This window comes from Vanessa atalanta, chromosome 19, assembly GCF_905147765.1.
Source record: "Vanessa atalanta chromosome 19, ilVanAtal1.2, whole genome shotgun sequence".
Lineage (NCBI taxonomy): Eukaryota > Metazoa > Arthropoda > Insecta > Lepidoptera > Nymphalidae > Vanessa > Vanessa atalanta.
The window spans coordinates 8181445-8195398 of record NC_061889.1 but is presented as its reverse complement, the minus strand read 5'-3'; the positions used below and the strand labels follow the sequence as shown (position 1 = coordinate 8195398).

The 13954-nt window shown below is 36.1% G+C and overlaps 1 protein-coding gene across 2 annotated transcripts in view; it reads right to left on the bottom strand.

The window, feature by feature from the left end:
- LOC125071263 overlaps nt 1-13954 on the bottom strand; it is a 71308-nt gene that overhangs the window by 56533 nt on the left and 821 nt on the right. The window lies entirely within an intron of this gene.

Below are 13954 nucleotides of genomic sequence, written 5' to 3'. Positions count from 1 at the left end.
TACACGCGACATCATCGATTTCATTAAATTACATTGCGTGTCAACAAAACATTACATAATTATTGCATGAAGTCAAAGCCACGATGGACAACAAATACATCGATATTTATTTATCTACAACCAAACCAGATTAATAAAAAAACGTAATCTTAGTAATAAACTAACTACCCATTAAACAATATATCATTAACACGCCAAGTACTTTCAAAGAGTTTTACAGTTTATTTTTGAACAATGAGTCATCCGTACATTTTCGCCGGTTGATGAAAATCTGGTCGACTTTGTAGTTTAAGATGTTGCCCTACACATATTGCAAACTTGCAAAGTAGGTTTATATGTATGTACATGATAACAATGATCCTTTAGACTTAATCTCACTCCGTGGACCATTCCATTCAGTGCACAAACAAGGATGCAGCCTCTGTTTTCCCACTTTAGAAGATAATCTGATACACCAATCTGATGATAATGATTCGGCTTAATGCCCACACGCGCCAGCACAACCCACGGCTTTTTGGCGCCGAGGTAAAACCCCCAAAATTCTAAATCCGGGTTGTTGTCGAGTTTTACGACAAAACAAAACATTTTTTAGTATAGACGCAGAATTCAAATGTAATACGTTTGTATTAAGAATCGAGATGCACAGTTTTTGTTTTTATTTAAACTACAACCACGATTATCTTTTCGGCCCAGTGGTTAGAACGTATCTTCACCATTGAAACCTGTACGTGTCTAATTGAAATACACACATAGTAGAACCGTTTTGAAATTAGCTCCAAAACTTCAAGGTCCTCAAAAAGGACTTACTCAAGATTGGGACATTTACAGGTAGTTACTTTTTTACGTTAGTATTGACTGTCCAAGGTATAATTCTAGCAGTTGTGACTACCGTTAAATGACCTATTCGCTCATTGCATTACTAAGGTAAAAAATAGCTGTGTTTTGGTTTATATCGCAAGTATTCCAAGAATCATTGCAACAGTCAGAAGCCGCCCTAACTGTGCCATTGTTCCATAATAACAGAAGCGGTTTCTTTTCCTCTCAGTTTCGTCTCTATCAATGCTTGAGCGTGGGTGATCTAGGTTTGACCTAGTTCCGGAGCTTTTATGCGGTACTTTGACACGTCATCTTGTTTGTCACGCTTATTTGAAATGCTAATGAGAATTTTATCAATACAACATGTATGAACTTAATTTTTTTAGCGATATTACGAGGAAATTGTTTTTGTTTGTTTTTTAATATTGATTTAGTTCTACTTTTAAATACAAACTAAAATTGGTCGCATTTGGCTGTGTAATATAGTTTAGTCAGGTATTTGTTTTATTGAGAATAAAGGAATTTGCAATATTTACGTTAAAAGTAGATTACTTTCTAGGTAAGTAACGGAGACTCATTAGATATTTTACCGTCAAACAAAAGTAGTTAGTATTATTGGGAGCTAGATGTTATGGAACGAGGGACATAACATCTTAGTAACCCAAAGTTGGTAGATTGGCGCATTGGCGATGTAAGGAAGGGTGAATATTTCTTACAGCGCTAGTGTCTGTAGGCGGTGGTGACCCATTTGGTCTATTTTCCCGACGTTTATGATAAAAAAGTGATTTTCCTTGGACACAGAACTTTAATATGGTAATGACTTTCGTTTTCAAGTTAAATTATAATCTTTAAAATGTATATTTCACCAATACGTCTAACAATTTAGTATATCATTTTTATTTATTAGGTCTCTGAAGGAAGCTTAACATAAATCAATGTATAAACATTATGTATGATATATTTTCTTTACTGTATAATTAACGAGCGTTAGTTCGATTTATTGTAAATATAGATTACTAGTTGTCGCCGGTAGCTTCGCTCGCGTTTTAGGTGTTGGTTGTCAAGTGTTAGGTAAGAAAGGAACTTATCTCCATCCTTAAGCCTACTTACTTCATACCAAATTCTATCTAATTCGGTTCTGTATGGTCGTGAAAGAGCAACAGACAGAATTTCTTTTGCATTTATAATATTAATATAGATACGCTGTTGAAAAATAAGGCGTGTTGTTTTTATTTAAATAAAATAATAAAATTAAAATGTATTTATCTAAATTTTAAGCGTTCCATTGAAAATTGTATGCTCCGTACAGAATTTTTTCGACTGTTCACAATCTGTATAGTAACAGTCCTTACAGTATTACGGTGACATTTATTCAACTCAAGTGTGAAAGGAACTAACATACGGTCGTCATGAGTCAACGTTTAAACTTAGACGAGACTCAAAGCGCTGTAGAATTTTATTATCTTAATGGCCGCTTCGTCACAGCCTTCCTAATTTATGAAACAACAAAAATACATGTAAAACGATAATTATCGACGAAATATTCTTAGAATTATTATTTTTTATTTATTAATAAATATGAAACTTTTTTTAATCACATAACAATTATTAACATTAAGTCCTAAGTTAGACAAATTTAAAAAAAAAAAAAAATAATTGTATAAAATGTAGTTTTAATTTTATGTAGACCATTTTGACAGAGATGTAATTTCCTACAAATACGTATATTACATAAATTAGCGAGATTGTAACACGATGTCTTGCCTCTTAAAACAAACTTCTATATTCAGCTCCGTCTTTGCTCAAAATGTGCAACATAAGTCTAAAGCCTCAGACTATTTAAAATATTTGTTTGTAAAAATAGTATGTCATTTAATTCAATAATTATCAAAAATAGTCGTTATCTATTGTTCTGAGTTGCAATGTGTTTGAGCCCCACACCACCTAATGCTACCAGCCCGTCTAAAGCTCCACTTAATTGGTCAAGACTTACATTGCCGTGAGGCCTTTGCACGGCTTCATCGAACCGTGGTTGTCTCTATCAATTAAGAGCACAGATAATTTATAATCTGTTCACGTTCCAATTTTAAATTTATTCTAACTAATCCTAATGTTATAAATTAAATAGTTACTCTTCAACGTCTCAACCATTCTCATCTCAACTAGATCATATCATTTTTAATACACGTTATCAGGGGTACATAAAAGGACAAAGGTCATGACATCTACATCCCTCTTCTTTCACGGGCAAATTCGCGGACGGAAACTAGTAAATGCATATTCTTGTCTCTTTAAAAGCGCAAAAAAAACGCCCGGCCGCGATAATTTCCTCTCCCGAGGTTGTTAACATTTGCCCAGAATGAGTCGTTGTGTAGACTAGAGATTGCAATCTTATTCGCATCCGGTGTAGCGTTACTCATGCTGATATAAATATAAATGGTAACAACATTCAACTTATTAATGTAATAAATGATGTTTGTAAAAATTATGCTATATATGTACATATGTGTGATGATTGTGGGGTCAACCATGTTATTTACCAATATTTTAGCGGGCGGAACATTACGCCGCGACAGGTGTACGAGGTCGCCGGAAACATGGAGACAGGTTGAGGAGTCGGTGCGTTATCCTAGCCGAATCTGGCAACATCTTGGCTGCAGGGAACTTCTACGGAACCCAAACCACATCAGACGATGATCGAGGCTGATTCGGATCAAACCATTTGCAATTACAAAGTTTGGAATATATTTAAGTTATTTTTATAATTTAAAAAAAGTAACACAATACTAATACATAAAAATACGTTATATTAGTAATGTTATTATTATTAATTCATATTAATTGACTTATATACTTATTTCAGACCACTAAATACAATCCTGTCATGTTTCAATCGGATTTGACTGATTACTAATTACATATCAAAGCGATTATCATCGATCTGACCTTCATATGACAACTGCTTATGAACTAATAATTAACCCATTGCATTGGTTAATTATTTTATATTCTACATAGCGTTGAATATAATTAACTTCCGATTTGTAAATTATTGTATCGAGTCTGAGAATTTCAAGGTGTTTTCTACAAAGCCTTTACGTTTTAAATTGTGTAGGGGGTAATTCTACTATAAAAAACGTTTCCAATACGTTCCCGATTGAAATACGATCCAGCTTGGACTATTATTTAAAAAAAAAAAAATCTCAGCTGAATCGTAACTAGAGACCAATTCTACTAGTTTGTAATGGTTACGATGCCTATTCTAATCCGATCCCAGATCGATTTATTTATTGATATTGTAGCGTATTTAGGATAAATTGAAATGTTGATAATTGTCCATGATATGATTTTGACGTATGACGTACTTCCCTTCTCGTTTGGGCCGCGGTAACGTTTGTAACGTTAGTGCGCCGCGCTTAAAAGTTAACTAGTGTAACGAACTATATTTCTCCTATCCTAGGAATATCATCACCCATCCCTTGGCCTGTGTTCTTCAAGTGTGTGAAGACAAAGGGAGCGCTCCCAAGAAGAAATTGGCTTCGAAAGTAAGAACCCGGATTTTGAGGTAACAACTTCTCTCTTTACTAATCTTAATACAGTCCACTCATCTCTCGCGCGTACAGATTTTATTCTTGGGATCATCAACGGAAATGAGAATGGTACAGTAATAAAGATACATAATATTGAGACGCAACTGAAACCTTGTGTAATTAGAAAAGGATAACGGCTAAAAGCCAACGATTACATTTCGATTCGATTGCAATAAAATGACACTTTATTAGTAGAATTGTCGCCTTAATTTTTAAACGAATTATATGGCGGCGAATGTAGCAACCCAGACATAAAATTAGTTCATAATAACGAGTAAGGAAAAAATATTCAGTTAATAGATTGGTTCATTGGCATCTGTGGCGTGGCAACTTTTTATTATTGACGACCTCCGTGGTCGAGTGGTGTATACGCCGGTTTTCATGGGTACGCCATTCCGAGGTCCCGGGTTCGATTCCCGGCCGAGACGACGTAGAAAAAGTTCATTAGTTTTCTATGTTGTGTTGGGTCTGGTTGTATGTGGTACCGTCGTTACTTCTGATTTTCCATAACACAAGCTACACAAGTGCTTTAGCTAGTTACATTGGGATCAGAGTAATGTATGTGATGTTGTCCAATATTTATTTATTTATCATGACAATTATTATACTTTTGAGCACAGTGAATATTTAAGCGCAAATCGTTTTAAATAATAAGAAATACATAAATACAAAATATTGCAACACATATCGACCATTAGCTAGAAAAATATAAAGCGCTTTAAGCGTAGGTTAAAGAAACAATGAAGATTAGTAAGAGAGGTTATTTGCACCCTAATCTAATTAAATATGCTAACATCGGGGCAATGACATGTGGATATGTTTACGGGTTGTACCATCGCTGTAACTATAGCAACGAGGTTTATACTAAAGCGAATGAACGTTAAAACAAGCGATGAAAAGGCTATTTTAGCGAAATCCAAATACAAGTTTTTTTTTTTCTATTTAAAGTTAAAGAAAAAAATATCCTGTAATTGTTCCACTGCTGGGCTAAGGCCCTCTCCCTTTGAGTTGGTGTATACACATATGGAATTTTATTGCGATAATATAGGTACTTCCTCGAGATATATTTCTTCACATCCAATCACGAGATTAATTATTAACACAACTTAAGTAAATGAAAATTCTGTGTTGTGTGCCTGGGTTTGACCCCGAAATCATTGGTTAAAATAAACGCGCTCTAACCACAGTGCCATTTCGACTCGTAAAATAAAAGTAGCTTGCGTTATTTATGAATTGTAAGTAGTAGTTAGTTGAGTACTGTAAACGCTCTGTTAGCCGACAAATGTTTTACACGAAGTTATCGCTTTATCAAATTTAGGGAACCTGAATGCTAGAACGGAGTTGGGTTTCTGGAATCAACGCTGAATGTGACGGATGAAAATTTTACACTAGATTATCATAACCCGCATTGGATCCGCATGGAACAGCTCCAAATATTCTCTTCAAAATTGACTTATACGGTACAGCATGTACCGTATAAGTCAATTTTGTACATACTTTACATGCTCTTTAGTTAAGATAGAAATTTCGCCATTTCAAAAACAATAATATATTTTATACCAAAATACATATTAACAGGTGTATACTTTTGGTAGTATCGAAAAATACGATACTTAAGTATTAATATGCATGTATGTAGAATTAGTTTAATATCAAGGCAACGCGTGTATTCATCAACAAGTATGGTATTGATCTCAAAACGTCTCAACTACAGCAAATGTGACCTTAAGTGATATCCAGTGTTGGCATCTAAAGTATAATACAAAAACACCAGATGGTACTAAATCGACCCTGTATTTATATATGAATCATTGTACCGAAACTAAATAATACACGGAGTTAAGATTAAGGTTTAGTTAAAGTTCCATACCGAGTCCTCTTACTCTCCTAATATGGAGATGGTGTATAGGTAAGCTTCCTCAAAATGTTTGTCTAGGCGTTTTAAAACCAACTAAGTAGCCAGGTTTTTTTTTTATGTAATAGGAGGCAAAGGAGAATAAGTGGAAGGCAGAGTGTTTAGAAATAGGTTCTAAACCGATGATTTTGAGTTTGGCATATATACTGGATTTTCATATAATTGAGTTCATAAATTATCTATTGGTCGGAGATCAAAAAACTACGGTAATGACACAAACATTGGTACTGCGTATTGGCCACGAGATCGTCTAGAAGACATAATTGTAATTGATAATGCCGCTTTAAACGATTTATATTTAATCTGACACATCTTTTTGTACTTAGGATAAATTTTATACAGTGTATGCAACAAAGAATAAAAAAAATGTTACTTTACTTTGCAAAAACAATTACGTTTTTTTTATTACGAATTTATTCAACCTTTTTGAAATAGCTCAATGTGTTTTGTCTTGATAGGTATATATTATATTACTACCATGAGAATTTATGTAGTAATTATAAAAGGTCAAAAAGGCAGTTTCTTTTGCGCAAAAACCCCCTGTCCTGTTTTAAAAGCTTTCTAAACTTATTCCACCATGGAAAAATGTCATCCGAAACATTCTTGTTTCCACGTGATCTTCATTTAAAATTCGAACGAAAACGCTAAAAAAAGGCGCCAATATATAATAAATATTAAACGTTCGATTTTAAAAAATATATAATTTGTTAAACAAAGGAAAACTACAATTATTTTTACATTATTATCTGTTAAGGATTAATCACACAAGAACGCGTAAAGTCGTGAATGCACTTATAATAATTCATTCTACTATTAATAATATACGACATGTGATAAATTTATTTTAGCATTTATATTAGTGAGTCATCGAGATTCGCAACGTGCTTTGTAAACGTATCAACTACAGATCAGCGTTGCAGAACTATCGATAGTTTGACTATCGATAGTTGACCTCGATAACTATTCAGGATATCGATATTACTATCGAGTTAGTATCGTTTAATCAATAATATCGATATTATCGATAGCTCTCCGTGAGCAATACTATTGATTACGGCAATACTATCGATGCTATCGATTGTATCGCTAGCTCTCTGTAAGCAATACTATTGGTAGCAGCGATACTATCCATATCGATAGTATCCATAGTTTTGGACTATCGAAAGTTTAGGTTAAAAAAATTTTGCAATACTATCGATAGTATTGCTCATGGGGAGCTATCGATACTATCGATACTATCGAAAGTATTGACACGTAACAATACTATCGATAGATTTGGGAACCTTCAAGAAAAGAGCGTACTCTTTCCTGAAAGGCCAGCAACGCACCTGCAAGCCCCCCGGTGTTGCAGATGTCCATGGGCGGTGGTAGTCACTTTCCATCAGGTGAGCCTCCAGCTCGTTTGCCACCTCTGACATAAAAAAAAGACTATCGATACTATCGCTAGCACCGTAACTATCGATAGTGGACTATCGATATGCAACGCTACTACAGACACATTTTAGAGATTTGTCGGTAGAATATGTTGTTATTATACTATTTGAAGTTGCAAAAAATTAACCAGCCTTCGTATCACCAGTGGAGGCAATTGAACGAGGTGTTATACTTTTTAATAAATGCTTTTGCACATGACTTAATTTTTAAATGTAAAATACATATTTAAGACACAATTTTATGTGAAAATGTGATCAAAGGCAAACTATAATTAAATATATACAAACACCTGTCTCCTGGTTCAATTTCTGCCGCGATAACTTATGTCAAAAAGTAGTAACACACACCAGGGTATGCACACATATATGAACAGCAAGATAAAGATTTTTGAAGTCTTAATGTTTAAACGGTTCAAAGTCACAGATAAACAGTTATTATATTTTCGTTTCTTTCTATCGTGTGAATAGCGAATATAATAATATTTGCTATCTCTTTTTTGCAACAAATCTACTGTAAATACTTTTAACGAGATCGTCATTACGTTATATTGTTATGGTTAGTTATTATTGAGCAATGTGTGCATGAGGCCCGTCCATTTTGGATGGAGGGCATGTATCGTCTCGTCTCATCACTGTCTCGGAGTGTTCATGGTAACTTTTCATTGGATCGTGTCGAAAAAAATCTCGGGGTCTCTGAAAATCCAGGCTCTTTACTCTGTAGTAACGCAGACTAAGACTACTACTGGATTAGCATCTTTATTAAGTAATACGAAAAAGACTAAAACGAATTCATAAAGAGGTCATTATGTTTTACATAATGACCTCTTTATGAATTCGTTAGCCTTCAAAGCTTTTTCTATATCATGCATAATATAAAAACGTGTGTATAATTATCGCATTTTAAACTACATGCTATGCGGAAAAATCTGAGTGATTTGATGTGTTTGTATTGTTAAATCACATAATGCACATAATGCACATAATGCACATAATGCACTCACACAATGCACATAAATGAAATAAAATGTTTTCAAAATAATTTACATTTATTATTTAAATTAAGAACTTAATGTTAATAATAATAATTCTTAATTATAGCAATATAAAATGTATAAACTTTTGAATAATTTCGAATATTTTTTTCTTTGGCAAGACTTAATAAATAAATAAATTTTGAACAACATCACATACATTACCCTGATCCTAATGTAAGTAGCTAAAGCACTTGTGTCATGGAAAATCAGAAGTAACGACGGTACAACAAACACCCAGACCCAAGACAACATAGAAAACTACTGAACTTTTATTACATCGACTCGGCCGGGAATCGAACCCGGGACCTCGGAGCGGCGTACCCATGAAAACAGGTGTACACACTACTCGACCACGGAGGTCAATTTAAAATAAATAAATGAGTATCTTTCAAATTAAAACATTAAATACTACGAATTTCCAAGCTATAATATGTATAATTTTCTCTATATTTTACGATTTTTTTTAATCAAAGCACTGAATTGGCAACAGTATTTAAAGCGTGTCTTATTAGGTTTATTATGTGAATTAAAAGTAAATAAATTATTTCCGAGAACACTGGATACAACGGTTGGGTGTGTAATTCATCTCGTACTTGGAGGAGGAAAGCGTCATGAGGAAAACTGCATGTGTAAGATAAAATTTTGCCTCAAACTATGAATGAATATTATTTTTTATTCGGCCCGATAGTAGCGGATTTAAATTATAAATACGAAAGTAACTCTGTCTGTCTGTCTGTTGCTCTTTCACGGCCAAACTATTGAATCGAATTACATGAAATTCTGCATGAAGCAAGCTTGAACTCCAAGAAAGCCTTTATGCTTTTGTTATTATACAATACAATTAAAAATTCGCTGTAAATATTGTACAGATTACGTTAATACTGGTTTTATTTCTTAACAAGTGTAACTTCTTAACACAATCATCAAGGCGGACAAGCTGTATTATGTACATTTGTACTATATACATACATACATATACAAAATAATTGAACTTGTGTATTCATTCACCAAGGCGCGCCTTTTGCAAGTATCAAGTATGTTATTTATAAAAAGATTTTGAATTAAGAACTTGAACAAAAAAAGACCTAGTTCGAACTCGACAGCTTTGACAGATCTATTGATGGAATACTACATTCCTAACTCAGACCTCGCCAGTAAGGGTACGCGTAACCGTTGGTTCACTCGCGAATGTGCCGATGCTGTGTCTTCTAAGCAGGCGGCTTATCGCGCGTGGATCAATGGCTGCGTTAGTGGGGCATCTAACATTGACTCACTGAAAGCAACCTACAATAAAACTTCCAAGTCTTGTAGGAAGGCATACACAAGAGCGGATGCACAGCGCATTGCGCGGTTTGGCCATGACCTTATTTCACAACCTAGAGGCTCCCGTAGCTTCTGGCGTCTGACCAAATCTGTGCAAAGCAATTTCTGTCAACCTTCGCTGCCACCGCTCAGGTATCCGGACGGATCGCTAGCTCACAGTCCGCAGGAGAAAGCTGATCTTCTGGCAAAACTCTTTGCGGATAATTCCGTAATCAATGATTGTAGTGCGCTGCCACCAACAATTCCTTCATGTGGCTACACGATGCCTGACATCAAAATCAGGCAACGTGATGTACGTGCAGAGCTACAATCACTTGATGTGCGGAAAGCTAGCGGTCCCGATGGAATACCAGCCATAGTGCTGATGAAGTGTGCAGCGGAGCTGTCTCCTGTGTTAACGCGCCTGTTCCAGCTGTCTCTTTCTACAGGATGTGTGCCGGATTCTTGGAGAGAAGCTAATGTGCAAGCGGTTCCCAAAAAAGGGGATCGATCTGACCCGGCAAATTATCGGCCAATAGCTATCACCTCAGTTCTTTGTAAGGTGATGGAACGGATCTTAAACAACCAACTGATCCATTACCTAGAAGATCACTGTCTAATTAATGATCGTCAGTACGGGTTTCGACCAAAACGGTCCACAGGTGATCTTCTAGCGTACGTAACACACCTCTGGGGTGAAGCTATCGATAAGCGTGGAGAGTCGTTGGCCGTCAGCCTCGATATCTCCAAGGCTTTCGACAGAGTCTGGCACAGAAGTCTTCTCTCCAAGCTGCCGGCATACGGTCTGCCGGTTCAGCTCTGCACCTGGATTGCTAGCTTCCTACACAAGCGCAGCCTTCGCGTTCTAGTTGATGGTTGCGCTTCAAAATCCCATGTAGTGAATGCTGGAGTCCCCCAGGGGTCTGTGATATCCCCCACGCTCTTTCTTCTGCATATCAATGATATGCTCTCTCTCGGGAACATACATTGCTATGCAGATGACAGTACAGTGCACGGGGGATACCACGGACGCGCAGCGGCTGGACGGGCGGAAACTGAGGAGAGACGGAGGGATCTTGTTGTTGAGCTCGATAGGACGTTAGGACTCATCGCCAAATGGGGCTCTGACAATCTTGTTGAGTTTAACGCCAAGAAAACACAGGTGTGCGCTCTCACAGCGAAAAAGTCACCATTTTCCCCTCCTCCTTCCCTCTGTGGCACCACGCTGGAGATACATAGCAAAGTCGCCATACTGGGAATCGACGTTCGGTGCGACCTCAATCCAAGGGATCACATCGAGGCTGTTATAAAAACAGCCTCACGTAAACTCGGAGTCCTGAACAAGGTGCGGCGTTTTTTCACGCCTGCTCAACTGCTCCTGCTGTATAAAACACAGGTACGGTCCTGCGTTGAATATTGCTCGCACCTCTGGGATGGCTCCGCTAAGTACCTACTGGAGGCCTTGGATCGGTTGCAGCGACGTGCGGTTCGCATTATTGGCGATGTAAAGGTCACCGACACCCTCGAGCCTTTACAATTGCGTCGAGAGATAGCGGCACTCAGCGCTTTCTATCGAATGTGTCACGGCGAGTGCTCAGAGGAACTATTCTCCCTTATTCCTGCTTCCCCTTTCCTTCACAAGTCCACGCGTGCTGGTTCTCGATGTCACCGCCTAACTGTGACATCAATTCCATCGCGTACAAAGAAATTTGGCAACTCTTTTCTTTGTCGCACTTCCAAAACATGGAATTCTTTACCAGCGCACGTATTCCCCTCCTCTTATGACCTGGGTTCCTTCAAGCGAGGCGTGAAGAGGCATCTTGCGGGCCGGCAAGGCGGGGGCGGCTAGAGCAGATCACCTTTCCCAACTGCACTAGCCGTCGTCGCGTTTGGACTCTGCTACCACTTACCATCAGGTGGAGCAGAGTCATTTGCCCTCCCGGGCAATAAAAAAAAAAAAAAAAAATCTGTAATTCTACTGTCTATAGTTTGATCAGAGGTCATAGACCATTTATTTTCTTTTTTGATTCTGGATTATTATTTTGAGTATTTTTTAAAGTAAATAACATATAGCACATTACCATTTCGGAAGGTACCAAAACTACGATACAATGTAGTACTATTTTTTTTTTTAAAGGATACTAGTAATGCCCAAATTAATTTAGGAATTACTAATATTCCTATTTACCTCTTCTTTTAAGCTTATCACTTGTGTTAGGAGTGGTACGTGCGACATTTTACATAGCTAGGCGGCCTAAACCATTGCGCTATTGCCGCTTCAAGTACTATAATTAACTATGTATAATGAAGCAACAATACTGTTGTTTTCGTTTTTTATATTTTATTTGTTGGTAAGGCTTTTTGTAAGCACGTCGGCATAGGTAGTACCTAATCATCAGCTATTCTACCGCCAAACAGCAATAATTAGTATTGTTGTGTTCCCGTTTGCAGGAAGAGTGAGACGGTGTAACAGGCACAAAGAACATCAAAGCTCCCAAGATTATGGACGCATTGGCGATGTAATGATTAATATTTCTTACTGAATCATATTAAAAGAATAACAAAAATAATTTAAAAAATATTGATAAAATACTGTTCATAAAACTTTTCATATATTAAAATTTAATTACGATATGTGTTAGTTAGAACGATGCGTGGAGTCTTTTAACAATTCCTCACTGTTATTTGTTGATGAAATACAAATTGATAGTAAGCAATACATCGTATAAACTAATTTTGAACCAAAGGCGTCATACACGTGTAGTCTAATGCCGCGACAATACATTCTTTTAAACATAAAACAACTTATCGATAAGGCCAAGCTCAGGGCCAGGTGTATTATGATTGGCACCAAGCTTTTATCGGGTATCTAATTATTGAACAGTTTATTTTACGCTTTATTATCCCTACCATAGATAAAATACACGAAAGAGAACAAAGCGCATGTATTCGGAAAAGATTTCCTTTAAATTTAATTTTTCTTTGAAATTTACCTGTAAGTATATTTCATTGGTAAAAACGAAATAACTGGATGTGAGTTTCTAGTTCTTCTAAAGGAATACCAAATACGTGGTCGCTTTAGATTACATTTTATCTTGTATAATGACCGTTCAAAAGCCTTCTCTATACTTCTATACTAATATTATAAATGCGAAAGTAACTCTGTGTGTCTGTATGTTGCTTTATCAAGGCGAAACCACTGAACCGAATTTGATGAAATTTGATAAATACTTTTTATAATACCTGACAACCAACCCCTAAAACGAGAGCGCAGCCGCGGGCGGCAACTAGTTCTTAAATTAATGATAAGTGAGCCAGTGTAACAGGCACAAGAGATGAGGAATAGCTAATAAGTAATTACTATTGTTGTTGACATCGAATTGCGATTGGATTTGCGAAAATATGGCGCTTTGAACGTCGACGAAACTGTTATCGGAATTTTGGAAATAAAATTAAAGTATATATGAGTAGGTATAGTATTAAGTGAAATAGTGTTGTATTATAAGTGAAGATAAATTAACCAAGAACTATTAGTAGTACACAATATAGCAGGGCTATTAGTAAATCGCGTGGTATACGTTATTCTAAGGTTTGTTTATCTTATTTCCTTCCTCGATTGGAAAAGACTATAGACTAGAGGTACAAGTCATCATCTTTATATAATGCACGATTTCATGACTTAATTTCAAATTATTATTTTTATTCTATTTATTTATATATCTGTAATTTATTATTTAGCAGATAAGTGTTTAAAAAAAGAATACTTTGTCGGTTGTTTTTTTTTAATTATATTATTAGGTGCGAAAACGATTCGCATTCAAAATTACCGTCACCCCTGGGCACTATAAAAAATGCCCCTATAAC